We start from the raw sequence: 12,088 nt of genomic DNA on the forward strand, positions 1-12,088 counted from the left end.
GCGCTGGAGGAATGGACTCCATGAAGATTTAAACCAAGTGACAATAGATGTGAACGGATGGCGGATAGCAGCAATGGACAGAATACAGTGGAGGAGGAAACTTGTAGATACGTGCGGTCCACTGGGCCCTATCACGTAGTAGTAGTAGTATTTGTTCCTACTTACATTTTGTACCTTGGAACATGGTTTCACTTCCGGAAAAAATGCCGTATTTTACCGGAGCAGTTTTTGTAATTTCGGGAAAAGGACTCCAGCACATAAAAGTGAAAGCCATGGTTTAAAAATGGAAATAGAAAATACAGTCCTTACAGGCATTTACATATGGGTCTACCTTGACAAGGATGGGAATGTAATATGTCGCAGCCTTATAGGAGGAATAATCTCGGCATTTGCCTCAGGTAATTCAGGGAAACTGTAGTAAATCTTGATCAGGTTGGGCGGATGGAAATTGGATCCTTCTTACTCGCCAATACAAAGCGAGTTGATTCAGAATAGCGTATTCCCATTCTGTTTACTCCTAGGTACAATACTACTTTATAAAAAAGTTATTTAATAAAGTAAAATGGTAGTGCTACGCTGCTCATTCATTTCTCAATATCGATCACCGCACTCACTAGGCCTACAGTCACTCAGTATACATACATTGTTTCGTGGTGTACCATTTACGCTGACATCAGGACCATGGTTACTCTTGTGTCCCGCCGCTTGCCACACGCTTGCCTGAAAAATTGAGTCACCATCTCTGGTTAATGAGTTGAAAAATGGTTCAAATGGCTCTGAGCACTATGGGACTCAACTGCTGTGGTCATCAGTCCCCTAGAACTTAGAACTACTTAAACCTAACTAACCTAAGGACATCACACACAGCCATGCCCGAGGCAGGATTCGAACCTGCGACCGTAGCAGTCTCACGGTTCCGGACTGCGCGCCTAGAACCGCGAGACCACCGCCGCCGGCGGTTAATGAGTGATATGTTTGCTTGCTATATCCTACTTTGTGTTACTGAAGTAATCCTTCGCTGTAAAGAATATATTGTTCAACTGGTACTTTTTAACTACCTATTTACATAAATCGTTTTAGTTATATCTTTAATCTCCTTGGCCACTGTATTGGTTAATTTCATTCCTTGGCAGAAAATACTGTTTTGAGTTTTATGTTAATTCTCTCTTGGTAAATGTAAGTTCAGTCTAGGTCTTGTTCCCCAGTCAAGGGCGCAGATGTCTGTGCCGTAATTATCGAGGTTGCTTGAGTGTATAAGTGACTGATAAATGTCCTCATATAATGGTTTTAAAACCCTCACTGTTTGAAATGGATCTTTACAACGAGTCTGATTACTATTTTCGGTTATTATTCTTGTGGACGTTTAGTGTGAAAACTATGAGTCACATTTTGTATTTTTGTTCCCCAGAAAAGAATTACAAAGCTGAGAATTGAATCTACATGTGAGTAGTACATAACCAAAAGGTATTGGCTGTGACACACTGATTTCGGTACTCCAAAGGCATAATATAGAGATAACATTATGTTTGCAAGTATCTTTTTGTGTACACAATACTTAAAGTGCGAAGTATTCAATACCAGAGATTTGGGTATGTTACGCATTTAATTTAACAATAACTTTTCCCCTTCAAAATGAAATGTTCAAGATAACTTTATTGCATACTGACTAATTAAATTTCCTTGAACGTTTCGTTCTCTTTCTGTCCAAGGAGTTGTCGCACGCAGATCTGTGGCTTAATCACTGAATCTACATTTTACATTTGTATCTATATCTACATGATTACTCCGTAATTCATACTTATGTTTGGCAGAGAGTTTCTAGAACCATTTTAGTACTATGTCTCTACAGTAGCACTATTAAACAGTGTGTGCGAAAAATAAACACCTAAATATGTATGTGAGATCCCCCATTTTTCTTATTTTATCACACAAACTACCTTACATACATAACTATCGAACAATCGCAATCCCTGTAGACCACGCGCTGCCTCCACAAACTGCCTCCATTCCTTTCTGTTTTGCGCTCGATTCCTCCACGTGTGTTCAATCTCAAAAGCTGCCAGGTCCTTCGGATCGTCATTCATCCAGTGGTGTGCTAGTCGTCCTATGGTGCGTCTGGTGTCTGGTCTCCTCTCAAATGGTCTCTTCACCTTCCTGACATACGGGCTACACGGCCGGTACACTGGATTCTTTTGCTAGTCAAGTTCTGTATGATTGTTGCTTGTTGCATAAAGAGGTAGATTTCCACATTCTTCCTCCTCCTCCATTATCCTTTGTTTAAGATGGATCCCCATATCTTCATCACTCTTCTTTCGAATATTAATAGTTTTTTACTTCTTCTCTTTTAGTTATGCTCCAGGTTTCTAATCCGCACATGACAGCTGGGCACATCACTGTCTTATATATTCTCATCTTAGTATTCGCTGACACTGGTTTTGAGCCGAGCGTTTCCCTGAGGGAATACATACATTTCATTCCCACTGCTATTCTTTCCTGTGATATTGCCACTGCTCAACCAAGTATATGAACTGATGAACTTTCTTGAACCTCATGCTACCTATCTCAATAAATTCTCTGTATTCGTCTTAATTGCCTGAACTCCGTAGGTGATGATTTGCCTCTAGCCCAACTTTTTTGTGTATAGTTGCCTATTTTCTGGCACATTTCTTGCAACTCATGGTATGATTCGCTTAGTAGTACTCTATTATGTACAAATGCAATACAGCTGAAATTCCCAGCTGTCTGTACTCCACCCCACTCCTGTTGCCTACATTCCCTTATTACTTACACTAGGATGACACTGAACAGAATACATGAGAGACCTATCTCAGTCTCGAACGTTTCTGATGTGACCCGTTGGAACCCCACTTCTGCTCCTGACACAACCATACAAGTTTGCACCATTCTCATTAGCTTTTCAAGGATTCGAAAGTTACGCAGTGCACCGTGTAGACTATTCCTGAGGATGCTGTCACGTTGCAAGTCGACGAAAAGTCTGTAGATATCGTTATCGATTTCCCATTGTCTTTCACACAATTGTCTTAGAGTGGAAATGTGAACCATTGTCGATGTGTTTGATCGAAAGCGTGTTTGGTACTAAATGGTTCAAATGGCTCTAAGCACTATGGGACTTAATATCTGAGATCATCAGTCCCCTAGACTTAGAACTACTTAAACCTAACTAACCTAAGATTAAATTGAAGTCTTCGAATGTGTTGTTTAAGTTCTGGAAATAGATGACAGTCATATGGGCCCAAGTAAGGGTGCTACCGAATTCTTCGAATTCGTACTTCCAGTTTCTCTCACGTACACATGAGATGCAATACCTCAATCGATATTGAGAACAAAATGAAAAATTCGGATGCGTTACTTTTCAGCATGTCCTCATAAAAAAAAAAGGTTCAAATGGCTCTGAGCACTATGGGACTCAACTACTGTGGTCATCAGTCCCCTAGAACTTAGAACTACTTAAACCTAACTAACCTAAGGACGTCACACACATCCATGCCCGAGGCAGGATTCGAACCTGCGACCGTAGCAGTCGCACGGTTCCGGACTGCGCGCCTAGAACCGTGAGACCACCGCGGCCGGCATGTCCTCATAGTTGTTGGAGATTAAGAATTGAAGGGGGCCTGCAATGCTTCCTTGGGGAAACCCAAACGTCAAATAGTTTTATCTTTATGACTTCCAGTCAGTGCTACAGTCCGTTACCTTTCTGGCACCTAATCACTACTACAGTCGTACAGCTAAGACAGTACTCCATAGACACTCAATTTGATTAAAAACTGATTATGAGAAACGGTATCAAAAATCTTCTGGAAATCTAGAAATATGGCATCAGCTCGAAATCATCTGTTGGTAGCACTTATTATTTCGGGTGAATAAAGTGCCAGTTGTTTTTAACATGAGCGATATTTTCTGAGTCCTTGATGGTTGTCTATCAATAGACCGTTTTCTTCGAGGTGATCCGTAATGTTGGAACATACTACACAGGGGGTAACGGATATAAGTGCAGATATTTTTATACGTGGTATCTTAATATGTACACACCGCAGTGTGTGGTTTGATTTAGTCTGCATCTAACAGCCTTTCTACAAACACGTCACTGACTTTACTACCTGATGCTCTGCACTGTAGTAACGGCAACGTTAAGTGGATTACGCCTGCCAGTATAGACTAACTATTTTGGAACCCCACGTACACACTTCAGCATTGGACATGCTGCCCTCGGGAAAAATAATCATTAATAACTTGTTCTTGCCACATCTGCTTCAGGTACTAACTAACCGAAAAAAATGCTACTCCAAAAATAGCTATAGCTATTAGTCTGCAATTGACGTACATGCTGAAGTAATGTTGTCCCTCAGTCATTAATAAAAATATCTGCACACATACCTGATACGCAATGTGACTACTACACTACTGGCCATTAAAATTGCTACACCAAGAAGAAATGCAAATGATAAACTGTTATTCATTGGACAAATATATTACACTAGAACTGACATGTGATGACATTTTCACGCAATTTGGGTGCATACATCCTGAGAAATCAGTACCCAGAACAACCACCTCTGGCCGTAATAACGGCCTTGATACGTCTGGGCAGTGAGTCAAACAGAGCTTGGATGGCTTGTACAGGTACAGCTGCCCATGCAGCTCAACACGATACCACAGTTAATCAAGACTGGCCTATTGTGACGAGCCAGTTGCTCGGCCACCATTGACCAGACGTTTTCAATTGGTGAGAGATCTGGAGAATGTGCTGTCCAGGGCTGCAGTTGAATATTTTCTGTACCCAGAAAGGCCCGTACAGGACCTGCAACATGCGGTCGGTGGGATCGAATGAAGGGTAGAGCCACGGGTCATAACACATCTGAAATGTAACGTCCACTGTTCAAAGTGCCGTCAGTGCGAACAAGAGGTGACCGAGACGTGTAACCAATGTCACCCCTTACCATCATGCCGGGTGATACACCAGTGTGGCGATGACGAATACACGCTTCCAATGCGCGTTCACCGCGATGTCGCCAAACACGGATGCGACCATCATAATACTGTAAACAGAACCTGGATTCGTCCGAAAAAATGATGTTTTGCCGTTCGTGCACCCAGGTTCATCGTTGAGTACACCATCGCAGGCGCTCCTGTCGGTGATACAGCGTCAAGGGTAACCACAGGAATGGTCTCCGAGCTGATAGTCCATGCTGCTGCAAACGTTGTCGAACTGTTCGTGCAGATGTTTGTTGTCTTGCAAACGTGCCCATCTGTTAACTCAGGGATCGAGACGTGGCTGCACGATCCGTTTACAGCCATGCGGATAAGATGCCTGTCATCTCGACTGCTAGTGATACGAGGCCGTTGGGATCCAGCACGACGTTCTGTATTGCCCTCCTGAACCCACCCACTCCATATTCTGTTAACAGTCATTGGATCTCGACCAACGCGAGCAGCAATGTCGCGTTACGATAAACTGGAATCGCAATAGGCTACAACCCGAGCTTTATCAAAGTCGGAAACGCGTTTCTCGTCATTACACGAGCTATCACAACAACGTTTCACCAGGAAACACCGGTCAACAGCTGTTTGTGTATGAGAAATCGGTTGGAAGCTTTCCTGTCAGCACGTTGTAGATGTCGCCAACGGCGGCAGCCTTGTGTGAATGCTCTGAAAAGTTAATCATTTGCGTATCACAGCATCTTCTTCCTGACAGTTAAACTTCGCGTCTGTAGCACGTCATCTTCGTGGTGTAGCAATTTTAATGGCCAGTAGCGTACAAATCGATATCATTGTTGTGGGTTTGTGTTTGAGCGGACTACTACTGTATCCTTTCTCGTGTGTTGGTGTGAACTGGACAACTTTGCAGTCTGGGTACGATTCTCTGTAAACTGACTCCTCCTTCCGGGTGCAATGAGCGCCGTTATGCGCGCGTAGTTTGGCCGCCGCAAGTACACGCCGGAGGCTGCGTCGCTGGCGGCGTCTGTTCCACGTGACCTACAGCACAGCACACAGGCTGTGGCTCCCGAAATTAAACGGCAGCGCTGACGTCAGGCCGCGCAGCAGAGTCACGTTCCAAAGTCAAGGCCGGGGGCGGAACGAGGAAGCGGCGCGCACGTGCTGCCTCGCCTCGCCTCAAGGGTAACCGCTGCCCAAGGCTGCGGCGGGCGGCCGCTGCGCTCCCAGCCCACGGCTGACACGCATGTAGACGCCGCGCCACACACTCAGCGCAGGACGGCCCACGCCGCGCCGGCTGACACAAGGCAGCTCGCTCTCACTACCCCGGCTCCAGCTCAGTCTGAGGCAGCGGACTCTGAGCTGCGCACGGCGTGACACATCGTTAACGACTCATCGGAGAAAACTTTTGACGTGACGGAACGAAGTGCGTATCTCGCGATGACATTAGAGGATTCTGCCATTGAGATCTCCAGATTAACTGTTTGAGTTACACCGACCCCCGAGGCCCGAGGCAAGGGCGTCCTCAGCATCTGAGCTAGGGAGTGGACGCAGATTAATTTCGCGGTTAATGACAAAATAGTTTAGAGATGTCAAAAAATGGGACTTAACTGCTAAGGTCATCAGTCCCTCAGCTTACACACTACTTAACGTAAAGTATCCTAATGGGCAACACACACATCCTTGCCCGAGGGAGGATTCGAACCTCCCCCGGGATCAGCCGCACAGTCGATGACTGCAGCGCTTAGACCGCTCGGCTAATCCCCCGCGGCATAGAGAAGTCACAATTGGCAGTATATCCACTATATGTTCCGCCTTTCTGCAAACTGATACTAAACTAATAGTTTTCTCTATGTGACGATGCGGAATAAGAGTTCCGTTTGTTAACATGTGTGTGGGTTTCTTATTTTCAGTGGGACGGTAGTACTTTAAGTGTTTGGTGTTCCTCATAATAATATCGCGAGTGCTATTTATGCCTGTCACCGCTACTTCGTTCCCATTTGCCACCTCTTTCTATTCTAGCAGCCTCATTCTTGGAGGCCTCAGGCTGTTGTTGCCTCATAGGCAGCTTCCTTCCGTGTTCGGATGTTCTCTCTTTGTTCTCCCAAATTCGTTTTGGCCACCTGTCGTCATACATCCTTTCTAGATGGTCGAGCCACAACAGCTGTTTTGTTCATATTTAATCTGCTATTATAAAAGCAGTCTTGATCGCAGCCGACCGGTTTCGTCCTTTTAATTAAGGGCCATAATCAGAGTTTGCACTGTATGGATGAGGGCGATAATGCCTGACCCGCTGCCTTAGTCACTGTAACTGTGACTGAGGCATCCACAGCGGGTCAGGCATTATCGCCCTCATCCATACAGTGCAAACTCTGATTATGGCCCTTAATAAAAAGGACAAAACCGGTCGGAAGTTGATATCGACTGCCAGTGTACTGCTTTTAAATAATTTTATCACAAGAAGATCGCTGTTCTCTGACAATGTTATGTAACTTTAGTCTGTTATTGTCTTGCTGATTTCCGAAACCTCTAACATCACATCACATGGTCCATCTTCGAAATCCCACTTCTTCTTCCACAAAATCAGGTTTCCAGTGCCAGTAGCTTCTCTGTGTGCCTCTTACTCAGTTTTCATATCTCCGCTACATACGTGGTAATATTTATGTCTCTCCTTTATACAAAAAGGAGGGATGGAAGATTAGGTTTTGACATACCATGGACTTCGAGGTCATTTTTACAGAGGTTGCTGTTGCTTGGATTGGAAAAGGAAATGGGCAGTTTCCTTTTCAATGGAACGATACCAGTATTTCCCTTTAGTAGTTACTGTATCCCTGCGGTACTCAAAGTGTGCTCCGCAGAACCCTGGGGTGCGGCAAGGATTCTGTGAGGATTCGAAAGATATAATAAAAGTTATTTTTTCTTTCAGTGCGTAATTTCCGAAAATGAGGCGGCAAATCATAATATATCTACAATAATGCTTACATCAAAAACGACAAAGAAGGAATTTAGTTTACATGAGTAAGTATGTGGCAACTTGATACACATCCCTACAAACACACACAGACACACATACACACACACACACACACACACACAGAAATGGAAAAAAGAACACATTGACACCGGTGTGTCAGACCCACCATATTTGCTCCGGACACTGCGAGAGGGCTGTACAAGCATTGATCACACGCACGGCACAGCGGACACACCAGGAACCGCGGTGTTGGCCGTCGAATGGCGCTAGCTGCGCAGCATTTGTGCACCGGCGCCGTCAGTGTCAACCAGTTTGCAGTGGCATACGGAGCTCCATCGCAGTCTTTAACACTGGTAGCATGCCGCGACAGCGTGGACGTGAACCGTATGTGCAGTTGACGGACTTTGAGCGAGGGCGTATAGTGGGCATGCGGGAGGCCGGGTGGACGTACCGCCGAATTGCTCAACACGTGGGGCGTGAGGTCTCCACAGTACATCGATGTTGTCGCCAGTGGTCGGCGGAAGGTGCACGTGCCCGTCGACCTGGGACCGGACCGCAGCGACGCACGGATGCACGCCAAGACCGTAGGATCCTACGCAGTGCCGTAGGGGACCGCACCGCCACTTCCCAGCAAATTAGGGACACTGTTGCTCCTGGGGTACCGGTGAGGACCATTCGCAACCGTCTCCATGAAGCTGGGCTACGGTCCCGCACACCGTTAGGCCGTCTTCCGCTCACGCCCCAACATCGTGCAGCCCGCCTCCAGTGGTGTCGCGACAGGCGTGAATGGAGGGACGAATGGAGACGTGTCATCTTCAGCGATGAGAGTCGCTTCTGCCTTGGTGCCAATGATGGTCGTATGCGTGTTTGGCGCCGTGCAGGTGAGCGCCACAATCAGGACTGCATACGACCGAGGCACACAGGGCCAACACCCGGCATCATGGTGTGGGGAGCGAACTCCTACACTGGCCGTACACCTCTGGTGATCGTCGAGGGGACACTGAATAGTGCACGGTACATCCAAACCGTCATTGAACCCATCGTTCTACCATTCCTAGACCGGCAAGGGAACTTGCTGTTCCAACAGGACAATGCACGTCCGCATGTATCCCGTGCCACCCAACGTGCTCTAGAAGGTGTAAGTCAACTACCCTGGCCAGCAAGATCTCCGGATCTGTCCCCCATTGAGCATGTTTGGGACTGGATGAAGCGTCGTCTCACGCGGTCTGCACGTCCAGCACGAACGCTGGTCCAACTGAGGCGCCAGGTGGAAATGGCATGGCAAGCCGTTCCACAGGACTACATCCAGCATCTCTACGATCGTCTCCATGGGAGAATAGCAGCCTGCATTGCTGCGAAAGGTGGATATACACTGTACTAGTGCCGACATTGTGCATGCTCTGTTGCCTGTGTCTATGTGCGTGTGGTTCTGTCAGTGTGATCATGTGATGTATCTGACCCCAGGAATGTGTCAATAAAGTTTCCCCTTCCTGGGACAATGAATTCACGGTGTTCTTATTTCAATTTCCAGGAATATATATATATATATATATATATATATATATATATATATATATATATATATATATATATATATATAGTGACTATGCTGACGCCCTCTCTCTCTTTTTCTCTCGTTGCACATTCTTTTCTCTACATATGCTGCTAACATTCCACTATCCTGTCTCCATTGTTCCCTCATAATAATGGCTCTGAGCACTATGGGACTAAACTGCTGAGGTCATCAGTCCCCTAGAACTTAGAAGTACTTAAACCTAACTAACCTAACGACATCACACACATCGATGCCCGAGGCAGGATTCGAACCTGCGACCGTAACGGTCGCGTGGTTCCAGACTGTAGCGCCTAGAACCGCTTGGCCACCCCGGCCGGCCTTTCCCTCATACACAAACACCTTGAACTGCTTCGAAGGATTTCATCGCTACACCATCTACCGTTCACTGTCTAGGGCTATATAAACCCACATCATGCAGTAAAAAGTATAGTTTCTATTCGTGTTTGTGACTCGAACCAGCAGTCCACTTTGACAAGGTGTATCATCGTACCACTCTCAGACCGCAGTATATTCGATTTCTCTGTTTTTGCAACAGTTGTAGAATTTAATATCTTCTGGCGATATTTACGCATCGTAAAACGAAATTTCTGATTTTAGAAAACTGACTGGAGTGTTGGCTTAAAGTACTTGCAACAAAATCTTGCATCGAAAGTTCAAATATGTTCGCCTGGAAGATGCGGCAGAAACCTCAAAGATTTCTGATCATGAGATTCAAGAAAGTGGTACCACTACTTCATGCTCCAAGGTTTCAAGCATTAAGATATCTAACGATTCACCAAAAGAGAAAAAAAAGAAGTATGACGAATCTTATACCAATCTCGGGTTCGTTGATTCTAATGACTCACCTCTCTGCACGTTATGTAGAGCTACATCCGAGTGGTTTCATGGTATCTCCTAAAACGTGCTGGCCTTCAGAAACTATAAAATCGAAAGACAAGAATGAAGAATTTTTTACATGTAAGAGAGAACAATTATAAAGAAGTCAAAAAACTATGAAGTATGCGCCCCAAAATGTGAATGAAAAGGCCGCGGAATCGCCGTATTTGATCAGCTATCCCACTGCATAAACGGGCGGAGTGCACGCTATCGCTGAGAATTTAATAAGGTCATGTGTGTCTGGCATAACACACTGTATGCTTTATAAAAAATCTGCAAAGCATATTTCTACTTTCGAACGACACAGTTTAACATCGAATTAACGGTCTTGGAGGCTATACCAAACAAGAACTAGTTGGCCGCCTTCAACACAATAAATTCTTCTTGCAAATGTTTAAGTCGACCGATGTTGCTGCGCTGGCCATCTTGTTGGTAACTGTACGATATCCATATAAACATCCTCCCAGAGAATATTTGCCTTTTTGAAATGAATATCTCAACTGGAGCGACTGTATCGATATCTGTAGGGATGAGGACAAGGAAACGACTGGTAAAACAGCAGAAGCGTTATTACTAATAAAAAGTAAAAAACCAAACTGTACTACAAGCACTCGCGATAAAAAAAAATGCGCCATCAAATCTAAAATTGGTTCTTGATGAAGCAGTAAAAACAATCATTTGGGTTAAATTATGCCCTCTTTTAAATTAAAAGGCTGTCTGAGTCATTTGACTTGGGTGTTGAGAAGGATTTTTGGCAGATATCTTTGGAAATATTAATGAACTAAATTTATTTTTACAAGCAAAACAGATAAAAACTTTCAATGATAATAATAAAATAATCATATTTTAAAAATTTATTGTTTTGTATTGTTTGTGTTGCCAGAGAGAACTAGAAAGCTTTTTAACAGTGAATGTGTTCGTTGAAGAGACAGCAGAACCATCAAATGAAATATCTGAAGAATTAGTACAAAGCGCAAATCTTGTAGGGATATTTTCCTTAAGAGCAGAATACAAAAGTGAAGATTAATTCATGGGCTCAGAATCTTTTTGTGCCGGACTTGGAGAAGCCAGAACATGTGTCAAACAAAACCTACGAATCGTTTTTAGAAATGACATCATATTCAAGTATGCCGTTACAGTACGCTTGTTCGCCCACTGCTTGAGTACTGCTCAGCAGTGTGGGATCCGTACCAGATAGGGTTGATAGAAGAGACAGAGAAGATCCAACGGAGAGCAGCGCGCTTCGTTACAGGATCATTTAGTAACCGCGAAAGCGGTACGGAGATGATAGATAAACTCCAGTGGAAGACTCTGCAGGAGAGACGCTCAGTAGCTCGGTACAGGCTTTTGTTAAAGTTTCGAGAACATACCTTCACCGAAGAGTCAAGCAGTATATTGCTCCCTCCTACGTATATCTCGCGAAGAGACCATGAGGATAAAACCAGAGAGATTAGAGCCCACACAGAAGCATACCGACAGTCCTTCTGTCCACGAACAATACGAGACTGGAATAGAAGGGAGAACCGATAGAGGTACTCAGGGTACCCTCCGCCACACACCGTCAGGTGGCTTGCGGAGTATGGATGTAGATGTAGATGTAGATGCCGTCATTGGTCAAAATAATGTCAGTTGATGATTTTTGGTGCATGTTTCGTTGTGAATATCCACAACTTGCCACGGAAGTCAAGTCGTTGTTGGCGAATGGTAAA

Source organism: Schistocerca gregaria, chromosome 3, assembly GCF_023897955.1.
Source record: "Schistocerca gregaria isolate iqSchGreg1 chromosome 3, iqSchGreg1.2, whole genome shotgun sequence".
Lineage (NCBI taxonomy): Eukaryota > Metazoa > Arthropoda > Insecta > Orthoptera > Acrididae > Schistocerca > Schistocerca gregaria.